This window comes from Artemia sp. Qi Xiang Cuo, chromosome 9, assembly GCF_049724085.1.
Source record: "Artemia sp. Qi Xiang Cuo chromosome 9, ASM4972408v1, whole genome shotgun sequence".
NCBI lineage: Eukaryota > Metazoa > Arthropoda > Branchiopoda > Anostraca > Artemiidae > Artemia > Artemia sp. Qi Xiang Cuo.
In genome coordinates, this window is record NC_142802.1 from 32,736,782 (window position 1) to 32,754,593 (window position 17,812).

Below are 17,812 nucleotides of genomic sequence, written 5' to 3' on the forward strand. Positions count from 1 at the left end.
AGAGCAATATATTGACTAGAGGGTGAACCCCCTAATAAATGTATTAAAAATATATGAATATAGAAGTTCGTTACGTAAGTTAATTCGTAAGTTACGTATATTTATTACTAATAAAAACGTTCGTAAATAAAATTAAACAAGTTTCGAGAAAGCCATTTAACTAAATAAAAGTAAATTAATATGAAAATTTTGTTTTAATTATTCATGTACGGTCTTGGATCTCAGCCAAGATCAAAACCTGCATTTATTCAAAAACAATCAAAAATTAAATAAAAAAAACAAGTTTTTTAAACTGAAAGTAAGGAGCGACATTAAAATTAAAAAAAAAACAGAAATTATTCTGTATATGAAAGAGACTGTCCCCTCCTCAACGCCTCGCTCTTTTCGCTAAAGTTTGACTCTGTCTCACAACTTTATTTTTTAAAAAAATAAAAAACTTTAGCGTAAAGAGCGAGGCGTTGAGGAGGGGACAGTCTCTTTCATATACAGAATAATTTCTCTTCGTTTTAAGTTTTAATTTCGCTCCTTACTTTCAGTTTAAAAAACTTGTTTTTTTTATTTAATCATCACAAGGAATGTGTTTTTATTTGTCACAAAATCAACAACACAATGCAGAACTACATCGAAAAACTAATCAAGGGTTACATATAAGAGCAGTCCTACCTTTAGCCCACATAAAACCTGTGATTTATTGCCTTTTTTGGTAGCTACAAAGGCAAGATTAACATCAAAAGCGTGTTTTTAATTATTTTAATTTCACTTGATGTGCCAGTTCTGGTTGAACTTCCTTGAAGTCAGGATGCTAGAACTATTTTAACGATTTTAATGTTTTAAAAGATTTTAGTTTTAATGATCACAATTTAATGTGAGGTTGTTCTGTATTTTCATTGGTTTTGCTGAGGACGGGCGATGGATATAGGGTCGAAACATTTATTTACGTTTAAGGTTCCACTATTTTAGGGAAAAAATCCGGTTGTTTTTACTTGTTGTTTGTATTTATGATCGAAAGGCAGTGGAGTCTTCGTCAGTATTTATGACTAACATACGGCAATTTTGGACAATCCCAATACAATATATTTTCATTTAGTTTTAAACCTCCTCAACTTTCACTGAATAATAAAACATAATACCCTCTTCTGTCCCTATAGCATTGAAGCTATGCTATTTTGACAACCTGAAGGCACTTATACCCTTTTGATTTAGTCTAATTAGAAGAACATAAGTAATAATAGTAGTAGCCCCGAATGTTCCAACTTAATACCCTCTGTCATTTATAAGATGTCGTGACGTCTTATTAACAACCAGCATGTACATAGTCCCTTTTCATTAGTTTCAAGCAACATAAACTCTCCCTGAAATTGTCTACTCTACGCCCTATTTAAGTCCTAAAATATCCCACCTGGACACATAGACAACCCGGTCTATTTTTACAATCTGGGTGCACTTAAACTACTTCGAATTAGTTCAATAGTAGCATCTATAGTAGCAATAGTAGTAGTCATGGGTGCCCATAAGGAGAGGGGGGCAGAATGGGGCTTCAGCCCCCCACCTCCCTCTGGCCGAATGATGCTGCCTTTTTTAGATTTCTATTATACAACTAGACCCCGGCACCGTACCAACATGGAAAAGTCGGTGGCAGCGAGGGCGAAAAATAGCAGCAGCAGCGTGCCGCTGGCGCAATCATTGTTGACCACAAAAATTTTGTAGTGATCAGTCTTTCTCAAATCCCAGCTTTAATCTACATCAGATTTCGTCCTATTCAAGAGCTAGAAACATTGCGAGTCACTGCCAGGACGCTGGTCTTCTTCGTTATGCATCTATAGAAGTAGAAATCTGGTAGAAACGAAATGGCTGTGGCATTTCAGAATCCTTGCATAATAGTTGAAATATCTAACAGATATTTATTCGTAACAAAGTTAATTATAAAAATTAGCAGTATTTTTTTCAATGTGCAACCGTAACCATCGAGAACAACTGTCACCATTTTAATCACAGCTGGTTTGGTAGGAAAATTTATCCCCTTAGCTTTCATACCATCAAACATCCAGAAGGGATTTGGAAGGTATATCCCCTTTCAATCTAGATGGTTTTGATCATGAAGATCTGTGCTCTCAAATACAGACCAAACAAATGTTTTTTAGCCCATGAAGCTGGTGGCAAATTGCCGTGCTCATTAGAGGTTCTATCTCCAACCTCATCCCTACCTGCACTGCTATCATCTCAAACAATGCTTTCAGTAAGCCCTGTGACTTTGCAGCCACTGTGAAATAGGATTTTCACACCTAAACAAGTACAACCACATTCTGGCACCACCAAGAAAACAAAATGCTTCAAGGAAGGAAGGAGGGCAGAACAAAAGTGCTCACTGATACATCAGTGAAAGCCAAAATCGAAGCTTCCTTTACTACAAGGAAGGCAAAGAAGAGGTGGAAAAGAAAAAATTGAAGCAACAACAGCAAGAAAAACAAAGAAACAGGCTGTGAAGAGATTTGGTGAGAAGACAGCACTGAGGGTGAAAATGAAACAGGAAAAGTTCAGACAGTGACTGTTGACGGCAACTCAGACAGTTCTCTTGGGTAAGATAGTGAAAAGGAATGCGAACTTAGTTTTAATCTGGGTTGCAGTTGGTGTGACGACTATCAGTGATGGAAGAGATAATGTGTGAAAGCGGCTGGAACAGCAAGATCATATCTACTACATGAAAGAGGATTTAGAATAAAAAAAAACAGTACCTGGACAGTTTGTGAACTTGGACAAATGTTTTGACCAAAATGTATCTTCTCTAAACAAGGACAGCAGGTTCTAAATCTTGGACCTCATGCAGATAGCGGGGATTGGCTGACTACAATGTTATAGCCCTGGGGCGGATCCAGGATTTTTTAGGGGGGGGGGGAGAGGGGGCAAAATAGGTTGATCCAATAAAAAAAATAGGGGGGGGCAAAATAGGTTGATCCGATAAACTTGCGTTAGGAGAAAGTTTAATTAACGTAAACTTGAGTTAATTAAGTAAATTACACTACTTTAGACTACTCTAGGGAAATTGCCCCCTCCCCCCTGGATCCACCACTGTTATAGCCAAGTCTATTTAAATATGATTACTCTTTTTCACAACACATGTAAGTGATTTAATATGTCCATGATTGAGATACTTCAATTTAATATCCTTTGTTCAAGATTGGGCAGTAGCCTATTCTCCAAGATTGGAACTAAAAATTTGCAATTACAATTAGGTCTCTATTATTAACTGTCTGCGCATTCAGAATAGTCACTGCATTTGGGTGAAATATTCAAACTAATGAAATACTTTCCAGGTGGTATAATAGAAATAATTATTGAGATGGGGATTAGGGAGATTTTCATTTGTAGTTTTCCTTCCCATTCATTTCTGTCGATGTCTGTAGTAGATTCCCGTCCTACAATTAGACGCCTCCTAATCTGCTCCTAGTAACTACACCTCCAGTGGTTTTATGAAAAATAATGAAACACATGAATTGTCCTCGATGTCAAATTTTAACAGTTAGGGACTTGACAATTTTCAGAATTTATCATTTCAAGAAACACATCTATGTTACAGATCCAAAACCTCAGTATTTGCTTGTACAAGACATTATCTTAGTAATAGATTATATGAAAATAAAGCAGCGAAGTAAAGAAAGTGGAGAAAGCATTAAAATAGGAACTAAGAAGGTGTGAAGTGGAGGCCATGGATAAAATTACCGAGGATCTGGAAGGGTGCACCTGGTATGTTAATTAATTGAGAGGGAGTAGTCAATCCGGACTTGTCCCAGTTAAAAAGAGGAACGGGGCAACAATTAGTGCCAAGGAAAGAGTTAAAGAGAGATGGGCAGAACATTTTGAGAATGTGCTAAACCAAGATAGAATAGCAGGAAAAGATACAGAGGAAAATGAAAAAATTTGTGATACCTTGGATGTGAAGGAACACTTGTTTTTTGAGAAAGAATTAGTGAAAGTGATAAAAGAATTAAAAAATAATAAGGCCCCGGGTACGGATACTGTAGTAAATGAGTATCTTAAATATGGTGGCTCTGAGGTTAAAAAAAGTTACTGAAGATAATGAATGTGATTTTTGAAAAAGGGGAAAACCTAGCGATTTTAGAAAAAGTCTAATTAAACCACTGTATAAGAAAGGTGATAAGAGTGAGTGTGGTAATTATCGAGGCATTAATTCGGTTTCTGTAGGTAGAAAACTACTTAGTAATATGATACGTCTTAGACTGAGAGATGCTGCAGACAAAGTGACACGAGAAGAACAATGCGGTTTTAGAAAGGGTAGAGGATGTGTCGACCAAATTTACACTCTTAGGTTAATAATTGAGTAATGACTGGGTTATCAATCACTTTTGGTCCTCATAATTGAGTAATGCCTGAGTTATCAAACACTTTTGGTCCTTATAGATTATGAGCAAGCGTTCGATTCTATTAATAGAAGAGCATTAGTGAAGGTCTTATCCTTGTGTGGTTACCAGACAAATTCATTAAAGTGATTAGAACTATGCAAGAGAATAACAATGCTTCGGTTAAGGTAGGCAATGAGGCTAGCAGCTGGTTTTGTATTAAAGCAAGAGTTAAGCAGGGTTGTGTTCTATCCCCCTTTACATGGAAAATTGTGAAGTACTTTGTCTTAAAGAGGACAGGAATGGCAATGGGAGAACACGGAATCAAAAGGGAAGGAAAAACTTTCCTGGACTTAGATTTTGCTGGTAACTTAAGCATCTAAGATGAAAGTGTGAGCAGAATGAATGAATTTTTAGAGGTTTTATGAGTTCAGGGTGCTAGATTAGGTTTGAAAATTAATGTTAAGAAGACTAAGTCACTATGGGTAGGAGTAAGTGAAGATGAAAAGTTTACGTTGGGTAACGAAAAGATTGATCTGATAGACAGGTTCATTTACCTTAGTAGTGCTATTAGTAAAGACGGCGGGAGACAGAGAAGATATTAAGAGTAGAATAGCCAAGGCTCAGGGTGTTTTTTCACAGTTGAAAAAGATTTGGAAGAATTGGAATATAAGTCTGTAAACCAACATTAGAATATTGGAAGCTCCAGTGATTACAGTGGTCAAATATGGTTCAGAAGCAAAAACGGATGAATATTTGTTAGATGTTTTCCAAAAAAATTGCCTAAGGATTGTTCTGGGTACCCAACTGACTGACCGCATTTCAAACAGTAGGCTGTACAAAAAATGCGGTTCAATCCCGCTTTCTAGGGAAATTAAATAAAAAAAACAAGTTTTTTAAACTGAAAGTAAGGAGCGACATTAAAACTTAAAACGAACAGAAATTATTATGTATATGAAAGAAACTGTCCCCTCCTCAGCGCCTCGCTCTTTACGCTAAAGTTTTTTATTATTTTAAAAAAAAGTTGTGAGACAAAGTCAAACTTTAGCGTAAAGAGCGAGGCGTTGAGGAGGGGACAGTCTCTTTCATATACAGAATAATTTCTGTTTGTTTTAAGTTTTAATGTCGCTCCTTACTTTCAGTTTAAAAAACTTGTTTTTTTTTATTTAATTTTTGAACGTTTTTGAATAAATGCAGGTTTTGATCTTGGCTCACCGTACAAAAATAATTAAAACAAAATTTTCATATTAATTTACTTTTATTTAGTTAAATGGCTTTCTCGAAACTTGTTTAATTTTATTTACGAACGTTTTTATTAGTAATAAATATACGTAACTTACGAATTAACTTACGTAACGAACTTCTATATTCATATATTTTTAATACATTTATTAGGGGGTTAGCCCCCTAGTCAATATATTGCTCTTTAAGCGAAAGTTCAAATTTTGTTCCAATTCTTTAGAAATGACCGCTTAATCACAAATATCGTTAATTAGAATAAATAGCTCTTATGAAAGTACTAAAAAATCTTTGGCTTAAAGAGCGAGGCATTGACTACGGGGTGAACCCAATTATATATGTAATATTTTCTGTTCGTTTAAAGTTTCGACGTTGCTGCTGTTGCAGTTGAAATACTTGTTTTTTCCTATTAAATTTATGATTATTTTTTAAACAATGCTGGGAAGTCCGGCGTCCCCTTCATAGCAATGTCCCTTCCCCCATGAAAACTTCCTTCATGGAAATATCCTCCCACATAACCCCGGCCCCACTCCCCCCCCCACTACCAGGAAAAATCTCCCCTGAAAACGTCTGTATACTTCCAAATAACCAATACTATATTATGTTTAAGAGGTAATTACTTGGCAAAAAAAAAAAAAAAAAAAAAAAAAAAAAAAAAAAAAAAAAACTGTCGTCCTAATCCAGCAATTGAGACAAATGTGCATTTGAACGAGGCTCTCACCTTACACATCCATCCAACTACCTAGGACCAAACAGTATACCCAAACCATCAACCAAATAGAAAAGTCCAAATCCATGCAAAGTTGTCATCAATAAATGTAAGTCGTTGTAAAATTACCAGCAAAAGCACCTTAAATCTAGAAAAATATCTCCAAGTAAAACCTTCCATTTAGGGCTCATCAGAAGAAATACCACCGGCCTTAACGGGTTTCGAGGCTTTACATTCCTTACCCAGCACGGTGGCGCCTCTACCATAAGATCTATATGGTAGCCCTATGTCAGGTAAAACCTGTGAAATACATGCATACTAGTCAAGCTATTAAAAATTACATACAAAAAGTGTTTCAATGTTTCCATAGTAAAATCCCAGAGGTCACTGAAAGAGACCATTCTGGAACCAATGAAGACATGTCCAGATGTATCTTTTATTGGTATCTGGAACCAATTACCAATTTAAAGATCCTCAAGCTTGTTTGAAACCCCTAGAAACTCAAACATCCAAAGAAAAAAAAAGAAAAGCCACGAGAAATTATATTAAAATATCATTCAGTATTTCTTTATAATTTTTTGCATATTTACTTAAGAGTTCATGATACATGAAACTAAATTTTTTGAATTGCCAACTAATTTTTTTGTCTGAAAAACCTCTTAAGATCAGTTTTTCGCTCAGCTTTTTACATCTATTTTTAAAATCTGTGTAATTACTGCATATTTTTTCATACCTAAATAATTGGGAATAATAAGCCGAATAAGTAATATTTGAATGTATATTTCTTTCAAGATATGGAAAATTAATTACTTCAAAATTAAAATCATCCGTTTTATTATATAATTTAAAAACTAATTTATTATTATTTGAAATATTAATAGTTAAATCTAAGAAATGGTCGGAGTGTCCCATCCCATAGCTAGGCTCAAGAATTAACTCTTGTGGATAAATATTTTTTGAAATCTCAATAAACTCTGCACAATTTATTACCAAGAGATCGTCCAGATATCTTTTATTATTTGAAAGGTTATATTTACATTGCTTGGGCTATTTTTATTTATCATATATTCATATTCTAATTCACTTAAAAACAGGTCTGCTATGAATGGACTTGCATTCCCACCCATAGGAATACCTACAGTTTGTTTATATAAAGTCCCACTAAATCTTATAAATGTATTAAATAGAACAAATTCCAATAAATCGCATACCATATCCAAGCTATAACATCTTGAACTAATAGTGCTTCTAAAGAAATTCGTCCATCGGGATTTTTTATTAAAATTATAATTTTAAAAAAATCATATTTTGTAAAAAATAAAATTTTTATTTAAACCGTTTTAAATTTTTTATATTCATAATTTATTTTAAGTTTTTTTATAAATTTTTTTAAATTAAAATGACTCGACTCTTTTACCTGAAATCATTCACCAAAGAATCTATCTCTTCTAACGAGTTATTAACACTCCAATATGGGTTAAAGTTAGAAACTTTTTTAATTCCGGAGCAATATGCTTTAAATTTATTTCTAATTTCTCCTAAGCTTAAAGATAGATCAGTAGCGGCAATTCTGGTTGGACACCTTGCTGCCCCAGCAATAAAACGTGGTTTTGGTGGATTTTTGTGAAATTTTATCGTCCAATATAAGAAAGGAAACTGTTTGTCATTATCATTTATTTTAATATTGAAATTTTTCAAAATTCTTTCTTCTATATTTTCAATTAAACTATTCTCCTCCATAGGGGCCTTTTCGTATGTATTTGTTGTTTGTAACTCCTTTGATAAAATATCACAATAGAGTTTCTGACAAATTATGGCAAAATTATTGCTAGCTTTATCAACTGGTAGAATTATAAATTCATTCTGTATATTAGCAATTGCTTGTTTCATATTGGCATTATAAAATATTGATTTTTTCAAAGAATCTGTAGGATTAATTCTATACATGCTATTTCTTACACTAGTCAAAATCAAATTTATCCAATTCTGAAATCTATCTTTAGTAATTTTCTCCCTCTTGCACCAATTATCAATAAATACGTTTAAATCATTCTTTAATCCACTAAGAATATCTGCTGGCCTTATGTGGTAAGAAAGACGGAACTTAGCCCCCATTTTCATTATCTTTTGAAGATCACGATGCTTTATAATGAACACATCCCCCGTTACAATATGCTTATAAGTTTAATCCACATACGGTAAAAATTGCTCACAATTACAAACCGGTTTCCAATTACTCCCCCTGTCCAGTTTCTTAAGTATTGAATTATAGTTAAAAATTATTTGACCAATTTTTTTTGAAAATTTATATGTTAAAATTGGACTACCATTATACACCAAATTCATGGGCAACTGGTTCGATACGATCACCCCTGGGGAAAAAAAAAACAAACAAACAAACAAATAAACACGCACCCGTGATCTTTCTTTTCGCAAAAAATGCAAAATTCCACATTTTTGTAGATGGGAGCTTGAAACCTCTACAGTAGGGTTCTATGATACGCGAAATATGATGGTGTGATTTTCATTAAGGTTCTATAATTTTTAGGGGTCTTTCCCCCTTTTTTTAAAATAGGACAAATTTACTCAGGCGCCTAACTTCTGATAAGTAAGATGAAATTTCTTGAAACTACTATATAGAAAGTAAGCATTAAAATCAAATTCTTTTGATTCCTCTATTTGTATCAAAATGTCGTTTTCTAGGGTTTTAGTTACCATTGAGCCGGGTCGCTCCTTACTTACAGTTTTTACTACAGTAGGTTGCGATGGCTCGAGTACGTTCTCCGGATGAAGAATTAGATATTATCAAAGATTGTCATTTTTGGCAACCGTCAAGGGCTAAACGGAAAGCAGGTCATCCGCGATTTGGGTGGGAGGATGTCATAAAGAACAATTTAAGGGAAATAAAAACTTCCTGGGAGGGTTAAAATAGGGGGAGCCTTTGACTAGATTGAGATGGAGGAGGAGCTTGCGTAGCAGTTTTGGCCTCGGGCGACTTGTTGCTGCGGTGAATTGTTAATGGCAGTAGTAGTAGTAGCTAATACAGCCCTTTGATAGCCCACATAAACATACTATGTTTTGTTTCAGTTCAACACCGCCATCACCATTCCCAGAAAATTTTACTAATACCCTTAGAATTAGCAATAGCAGCAATCAAATTAGAATAAATGACAGTAGGAGATTTTGGAGTAGTATTAGTGATAGCAGTAATAATATTATTAGCGGTAACAGCAATGTAGTTGTCCTGGTCGTCTTAGCCGAGTGGTTGGTGCGCTGTATTTGGAATCCTTTATTCGAAGGGCGAAGGTTGGAATCCTAGTGCATCCAATTATTTGGTTTGGGACGGGGGTCACTGGCGTGACTCTGTAAGCTCAGTCAGAGTCGACCCAGCTCTAAATGGGTACCTGGAGGAAGCTGGGGAAGGTAAGCAGGAAGGGTGAGCGAAAGCAAAGGATGGCGGGCCTCCCTTCCTCCATTGCACTTCCTGGCTGAAGTGCCTTGAGAGGGAGATCTGCACCACCGGTTTAGACTTTAAGGGTCTAGTTCCGTATCCTTTACCTTTTACCTTTTTTTTCAGCAGCAATAGCATTCATATTTCGACTTTTTATTCTATTTCAAAATGTTCTCAACATGTCCTGAAAATAGCAACCTTAAACTCTAAACCGTTCTTGAGATACTGCTAATACGCCCTTTTTACGCCCTATATTAGCATGGTGGGTTTCATTTTAACTAAATGTTCCCTTCGACATTACCTAGAAATTTATCCTTGATACCCTGAGCTTTGGTTAGTAGTATTAGTGATAGGAGCTGAAGTAGTAGCGGTATACTCTTAATACCTCAACATTGTTTGAGGCTCCCCCTCAACATACCCTGAGAGTCTTAACTTTATGCCTGAAGTTGTTCCTGAGACATAGCTGTTATGCCCTTTTAATGATCTCCATCAACATAGTGTGTTTTGACTTGTTTCAACATCCTCCACAAAATTCCTTGAAAGTTTGACCTTCATACCCATAGCCTCAGTCATCATAGTTGTAGTAGTGGCATAATTAGCAGTAGCAGTATCCACAGAGTGTCTCTCGGTAAGTTCAACATCCCTATTAACAAACACTGAAAGTTTCAACTTAATACACTAATTTGTTCCTGAGAAGTTGCGCATACACCTTCATGGCAGCCTGAATACGTACAATGTGCTTTATTTTAGTCCAATACCCCCTATATATTCCCGAAAGTTTTACCTGAATACCATTAGTCTCAATAGAAATATAATAGTAGCATTAGTAACAGCACAAGTGCGCATAGTGCTTGGTAAGTTCAACTTTCTTCTTCAACATTCCGTGAAAGCTTCACCTGAATGCCCTTTGTCGTTTCAATCGGCAAAGGTCAAACACGTCCACTTCCCTGATAACAAATGCTATATCTAAACAATGGAAGAACTGTCCCCTTCCCCCCGAAAGGACATTTCAACTAATCTGGACATGATGACTTTCTCAAAATACTAATACGATGTCTTTGGGGGGATTTAAGAAGGGGGGTTGTTGCCCTCAATCTCTTTTGACCCTTAAAAAGGGCACCAATTCTTTTGATTTTAAATTGATGACCCCCTTTCAAAGTTTCTTCGACAACTCCTTATGTGTGAAGTGCCTTGGTGAAAAAAAGGCTACATTGTGCCCACTGCGCTATTGCACTGCTTATGGTTACTTAATCATTTTTTTTTAAATTTTATATACAAAGAATTGAAAAAGATATAGGCTACAGATTAAATTCATTTTAACATGTAAAATCCCCTGGTGGAATTCACCCCAACACTCCCCCCAGAAAATTCCCCCTATATTCTGCCTGGAAAATTTTACCCAGACCGAAAATAACGACAGTATTTTTAAATTTGTAGAGTAATTGAAAAATAAGGTTGAATATCAACTTAATGAAACTGTTGAATATACCAAATTCAGAGAATTTATTGACAAAGAATTAATCTATCCAAAATTAATCCGTCCATCTCCTAAAAATTAATCCATCCATCTTCTACAGTGTAAAATTTTAGACTCTCCATTTTCATATTGAACTGTTCCTGGAAAAATTGCTCCCAAATCCTTATCGTGATTTCTCTCAACTGCTTAACTTCCCAGAGTGTATTTACCTTTAACACTTGTCAGCTTTAGATCAACTGTATATACAACTAGATGGTGATCTTTCCTTTTAACATTAGTAACAACACTCCTATGAACCGTAGAATCTTCAATCGATCCAGTCAGTCTGCGATTTACAATAAAATAATTAACAAGGTTTGTAGAGGTACTGTAACGTAATATAATTTACGTAACGTAAGTTAATTAATTTACTGTAACGTACTGTAAGCTAAATTATGGGCTATTCTATGACCAAATACGGTGTTGGTTACTATTAGATTATTATTCAAATAAAATTTAAGCAGTCTATAACCATTGCTCTTTTCTTTTCCTAAACCAGATTTATCTGGGCTAGGATAAATCTAGTCCTATTTCTACCGGCCTGGGCATTAATATCTCCTAATAAAAATACTATATTTCTTTATGGGATTCTGTCTATTTGTTCCTATAATTGTGAATTTAAGTTTGAGCGAGTCACTAAAATCTCCATCAGTCGGTTCAAATCGGTTATATAGTACTGTGAGCGAAAGCTTGCACTTTTTAGTTATAAAATGAACAACTAGAATTCTACTCTTATTACCTTCCCAACCTAAGCAGGACTTAGAAGCTTTCTTAGTCATCATGAGGCCTACTCTTTGCCTATGCATCCCATCCTTCCTGTCTGAGTAAATAAATTCTATATCACTTAATTTCATATTTCCTACCCATGGAATATGAGTTTCTGAAACTCCTAATAAGTCCAGTTCAAAACTTTTGAATTCATCAGTCAAATGTCAATACGTTAGATGTTCTTTTTTTAACGTTGTAACGTTCCAAATTGCAAACAGCTCCAACCTTTTTAACCCAGCCCATCCTCGTCATTGCATTTGTCAGGGTGATTATCTAACATATCTCATACACAGCTAAGGGTACCAATTTCAAACTTTAAAGGAATGTCGAAGGAGGTCATGATTTAAATGAAGAGACACTATCTTCATCCAAGGAATGAAAAGGGCTTAGCCAATTTACACTGTCTTGGGAATGGCTATGGGAATTGAGTTGAAATTTTCTGGGAATATTGAGTGGGGTGTTAAAATAAATCAAAAGAATTTATGTGCAATCAAATAATCGGAATGGGTTTTCTGCAATGTCTCAGGAACGAATAAAGGTATCAAGTTGATACTTTCAGAGGATTTAAACCTAAAGACAGTTGATTTTAGTGACAATTGATTTTGACAGTCGTGATTTTTGTTCGTTTCAAGGTTGATTCGCATATTCAATTTAGTTTTCACTCGTTTCAAGATTTATTTAATCATTTAAATTAATATCTATTGTATTTTTTTGTATTGATTGTTTATTTAATTTCTGTTCGTTTTAAGTTTCATTTATACTTCAATAGCAAAATATTTTTTTTCGTTTTAAGCTTGATTTTCATATTCAATCTAAGCATTACTCCCTTTAAGACCTATTTATTCATTTATATTGTTACTTGTTGTATGTTTTTTTTTGTTATGATTGTGTATTAAATTTCTGTTCGTTTTGGGTTTCATTTATTCTTTAATAGTAATTTCTGGTCGTTTTGAGTTTGAATTTTAACAGGTATTTGTATCTGCTGAGCTTAAGTTTAAAATGGCCTTTACTTTTCTTTAAAAAACTTATTTTTCGGAAATTTTTCTCAAATTAATCTGCAAAAATGTGGAATTTTGTATTTTTGCCAGAAGAAAGATCACGTTGCGTGTTTATTTGTTGGTTTTTTTTCCAGGGGTGATCGTATCGATCAAGTAGTCTTACTCGATTGGAACGGAAGTCCGGCTCATTCGAACGGAAATTAAAAGTTCTAATACCCTTTTTAAGTGACCAAAAAATTGGAGGGCAACTTGGCCCCCTCCCACGCTCATTTTTTTCCCGAAGTCACCCAATCAAAATTTTGAGATAGCCATTTTGTTCAGCATAGTCAAAAATCTAATAAATATGTCTTTGAGGATAACTTAATTCCCCACAGTTCCTGGGAGAAGGGCTGCAAGTTATGAACTTTGCCCATTGTTTATAAATAGTATTGGTTATTGGGAAGTATACAGACTTTTCAGGAGGGATTTTTTTCTGGTGGGGGGGGAGTAAGAGGAGGAAGTTACGGGGAAGGATCTTTCCATGGAGGATGTTTCCTTGGGGGAAGAGACATTTCTATGAAGGGGGCGCCGGACTTCCCAGCATTATTTAAAAAACGATCCGAAATAAAAAATAAAAAATAAGTTTTTTCAACTTAAAGTAAGGAGCATCATTAAAACTTAAAAAGAACGGAAATTATTACGTATATGAGGGGGTTCGCTTCCTAGTCAATACCTCGCTCTTTACGCTAAAGTTTTTTTTAGTACTTTCAAAAGAGCCATCTATTCTAATTAACGGTCTCTGTGATTCAGGGATTAGTGATTCGAACAAAATTCGAACTTTAGCGTAAAGAGCGAAGTATTGACAAGGGGGTGAACTACCTAATATACGTAATAAAAACATACGAACATAGAAGTTCGTTAAGTAAGTTAATTCGTAAGTTACGTCAGAAAAAATATTTAGAGAAAGCCATTTAGCCACAAAAAAGCAAAATTAATATGCAAATTTCCTTTTTATTATTCATGTACGGTGACCCAAAATCAAAACTGCATTAATTCAAAAACGTTCAGAAACTAAATAAGAAAAACAAGTTTTTTTAAGTGAAAGTAAAGAGCGCTATTAAAACTTAAGACGAACAGAAATTATTCTGTATATGAAAGGGGCTGTCCCCTCCTCAACGCCTCCCTCTTTACGCTAATGTTTGACTCTGTCTCAGAGCTTTATTTTTTAAAACAATAAAAACTTTAGCGTAAAAAGCGAGGTGTTGAGGAGGGAACAGTCCCTTTCATATAAGGAATAATTTATGTTGGTTTTAAGTTTTAATGTCGTTCCTTACTTTCACTTAATTTTTTTTTTATTTAATCACATAAAGAGCTGATGAGGTATACTATCATTGGCATCTTTGAGGAAATGTTGTCGAAAAATGCAGGCATTGTTGAAATATTTTTTCTGTAAGAAAAATATTTAGATTTTAGAATAATGAAGAACATTAGAAAGATTTAAAGATGTTTAGTAAATGTAATTAACGGAATTCTCGTTTTACTATTTTTCTGCCACAATGCCGCAAAAAAATTTTGGAACTCTCATTAGAACATATTCTTTTATTTTCTATTTTTGGGCACTAGCATTTCTAGAGACCTGATCATTAGAAATGAGAATTGCATCATTAAAATCACCATGGTAAAAAACCCCATACAGAATAATTACAGTCCTCTGCCTTGACCAACAAGGAAAATAGCTTTTTTTGCAAGAGAAAACAGGTATAAAAAACTTTTTTGAAAAAGAAAACAGGTGTCTCCTTTCTTCTTCTCCTTAAATTTTTTTCGCTGCCAGTGGGGCATTGAAAAGTGAGCCCCTATTTCAAAAAAGTATACTATAACCCAGACTTAAACCTGAGTTACCATGGTCATATCGTAGGGTTCTGATCCCTATACCATCACGGCCTCTTTAGGAATATTTATGCTTTTTGCTGTTCCCAATTACTTGTATTATGTGCTAGAAATTTGTTATAATAAGATTGAATTCTAAGTTCGGTCACCACTCGACGCGCCTTATGTCCAAATATAAATATACAAAAGCACATATATATGATCAAGAGACTGGAATTGAACTATTAAACATCTCTCTACAATATTTCAGTATCCTGCTAGTTCTATTAGTTAGCAGACGGCTGGTAAAACTTACTTTGAGAGCTGAAAAAGGGAGCATCCAGGAGAAGAAATAGCAATACTTTTGTTTTGTATTTTCAACCATAGATAATGTGGTGGTACCCCTTTCCTACTTTCCTGCCTTTCCACACCAGATGTGGCTCCCAAAGTGTTATTCATAAGAAAAAGTGCAGAAAAAGAGAAAAGACATATCAATTATTGCTATGCAAAAAGTGACCCGGGTTTTCAGGATGTTTTTCAAAATGCCTATTTCCAATAAGATCTTATCATTGAAATTAATTGTGATAGGCTAGTTGTTAATTGAAGTGATAGTGATAGCTGCCTTGTTGCCTTGTTTTTCCAGTAACATCTTACCATTGAGATTAATTCAAGTGATAGTTGTTACTTGTGAATAAACTGTAAATAAAGTTCCTTTTCAAACCAGTTTTTCTTTCAAAGCGCTTCACTCATGATTTCGAATATGATGGCGATCTTCTTTCTTTCTTTGTTTATGTCGTTGGTCTTGGCCTTACTTCTGTTAGTGCCTAAAAGTTGGTGTTTTTCCCGATTTTATGAAAATTGCTAGAGTGGTTCCGCTTTTTAAGGGCGGAGAAAAAAAATGGCCGAATGATTATAGGCCTATTTCATTGCTGCCAGCTTCACCGAGAGTTTTTGAAAAATTGATTAGCGGCAGGATGGTTGATTTTCTTGAGAATAAAAAGTATTTTAGTAAAACTCAGTTTGGATTCCGTAAAGCAATGTCGACAGATCAAGCTTTTCTTTTTCTCACGACTTTTGTGAACGATGCTCTGGACCAAGGTTGGAAAGTTGCATCTGTGCTTTTGGACATTGTGAAAGCCTTTGATGCAGTGGACCATGGAATTATTCTGGTGAAGCTGAGGAATTGTGGTTTTCTAGGTATGTTTTATCGTCTATTGGAATCTTTTCTCCAAGATAGAAAACAGTTTGTCAGTGCTGGTGAAATCTTCGGTGTCCCTCAAGGGTCTGTTTTGGGGCCACTACTATTTCTTATATATATATATATATATATATATATATATATATATATATATATATATATATATATATATATATATATATATATATATATATATATATATATATATATATATATATATATATATATATATATATATATATATATATATATATATATATATATATATATATATATATATATATATATATATGCAATCAATGGACTGTCTTTTGATTTAAAATGTAGTGATACTGGAGCATCAAAATCTATTTTGCCTTATTTTTCTGATGACATGCATCTAACTATTGCTGCAAAAACCGGGGAAATGCTTATACAGTATCTTCAGACTTGCATGTTAAACATTGAAAAATGGATGAGGGTTAATAGACTTCAGCTAAACCATGCAAAATCCCATTTTGTAATGTACGGGAGAAGTAGCAATTACTACCCTTGGATTGACAAAATACAGTTCGGTGAAAGTATTCTGCCTCGGGAAGTTTCGACAAAGTATCTAGGGGTGACTGTAGATGAGTGCCTTAACTTCAAAGAGCACATTTTATGTGCTTGTGGCAAGGTTGCCAGAAATGTTGGGATGATGAGGAAAGTGAAGCACTTTTTTCCAAAAGATATTATGAAATTACTTTATTTTTTTTGTTCACCCATACCTTCTATATGGTTGTCTTGTGTGGTCAAGTACGTTTTTAACTCACCTTCGTCCCCTTAGAAGTTTAAAAAATAATGCCCTACATGTTTTAACTGGAGATAATCATAAAATGTCAGTTAGACATAGATATAATCAAGTAAATATATTACCAATTGCTGGATTATTCCGTTTAAATAATGTTCTTTTTATGTTTAAATATACACATGCGTTATTACCTGAGTGTTTTAGGGAAATGTTTACAAGTGGTGTTAATTTTCACAATTACTCGACTAGAGCATCAACAATAGTTCGGCGACCTCAGGTTATTACAAAGCGATCCGTTTTTTCCATAAGACATGTTGGCCCTCGGGTGTGGGAACCATTACCTCAGACAATTTTAACAATTGATGAGCTAAATGAATTTCGCAGTAAACTAAAAGGACAGTGTTTGTCTATATATGAGTTTTAATCCTTGCTGAGTGAATTTTCTCTCGAGTGATTGTGAAATTTTTTTATTGGAGGGCGACGAGGAGGTATAATAGAAGAATGATTTTTAATTTTGTGTCTTCGGTATCCAATTAGGTCGTTAAATTTTTAGAAATTAATTTATTTCGTTTATTTTTATCTATTTATTTATTTTATTATTATTTATTTTTTTGCCCTTTTTTGGGAGGGGGGGCTAAGGATGGCTGGTAGTAATCTTTTATGTAGGGTTTTGTAAAGGGTGATGTCTGCCCACACAAGTTTAATAAACTTCGGGTTTGTTGTTAATGTGTTTTTTTTTTTTTTTAATAAAACCCTTTTTTCTCTCTCAAGTGGTGATTTTTCTTCTTCCTTAGTTCTATTTGATTATTCATTGTAGTTTTTACTCGTTTTGGGTCTCATTTGCTTAAGGTCTCCAATAGGTTTGACATTAACAAGCATATGCTTCTTAGCCAAGGGGATCCCTCTATTTCCATCAAAATCTACAAAACAGAATTGTTTCTGCTAAATGACCTTACCATACTGT

At 34.4% G+C, this 17,812-nt stretch overlaps 1 long non-coding RNA gene across 1 annotated transcript in view; it reads right to left on the reverse strand.

Moving 5' to 3' along the window:
• LOC148948581 (uncharacterized) overlaps positions 1 to 17,812 on the reverse strand; it is a 181,200-nt gene that overhangs the window by 106,487 nt on the left and 56,901 nt on the right. The window lies entirely within an intron of this gene.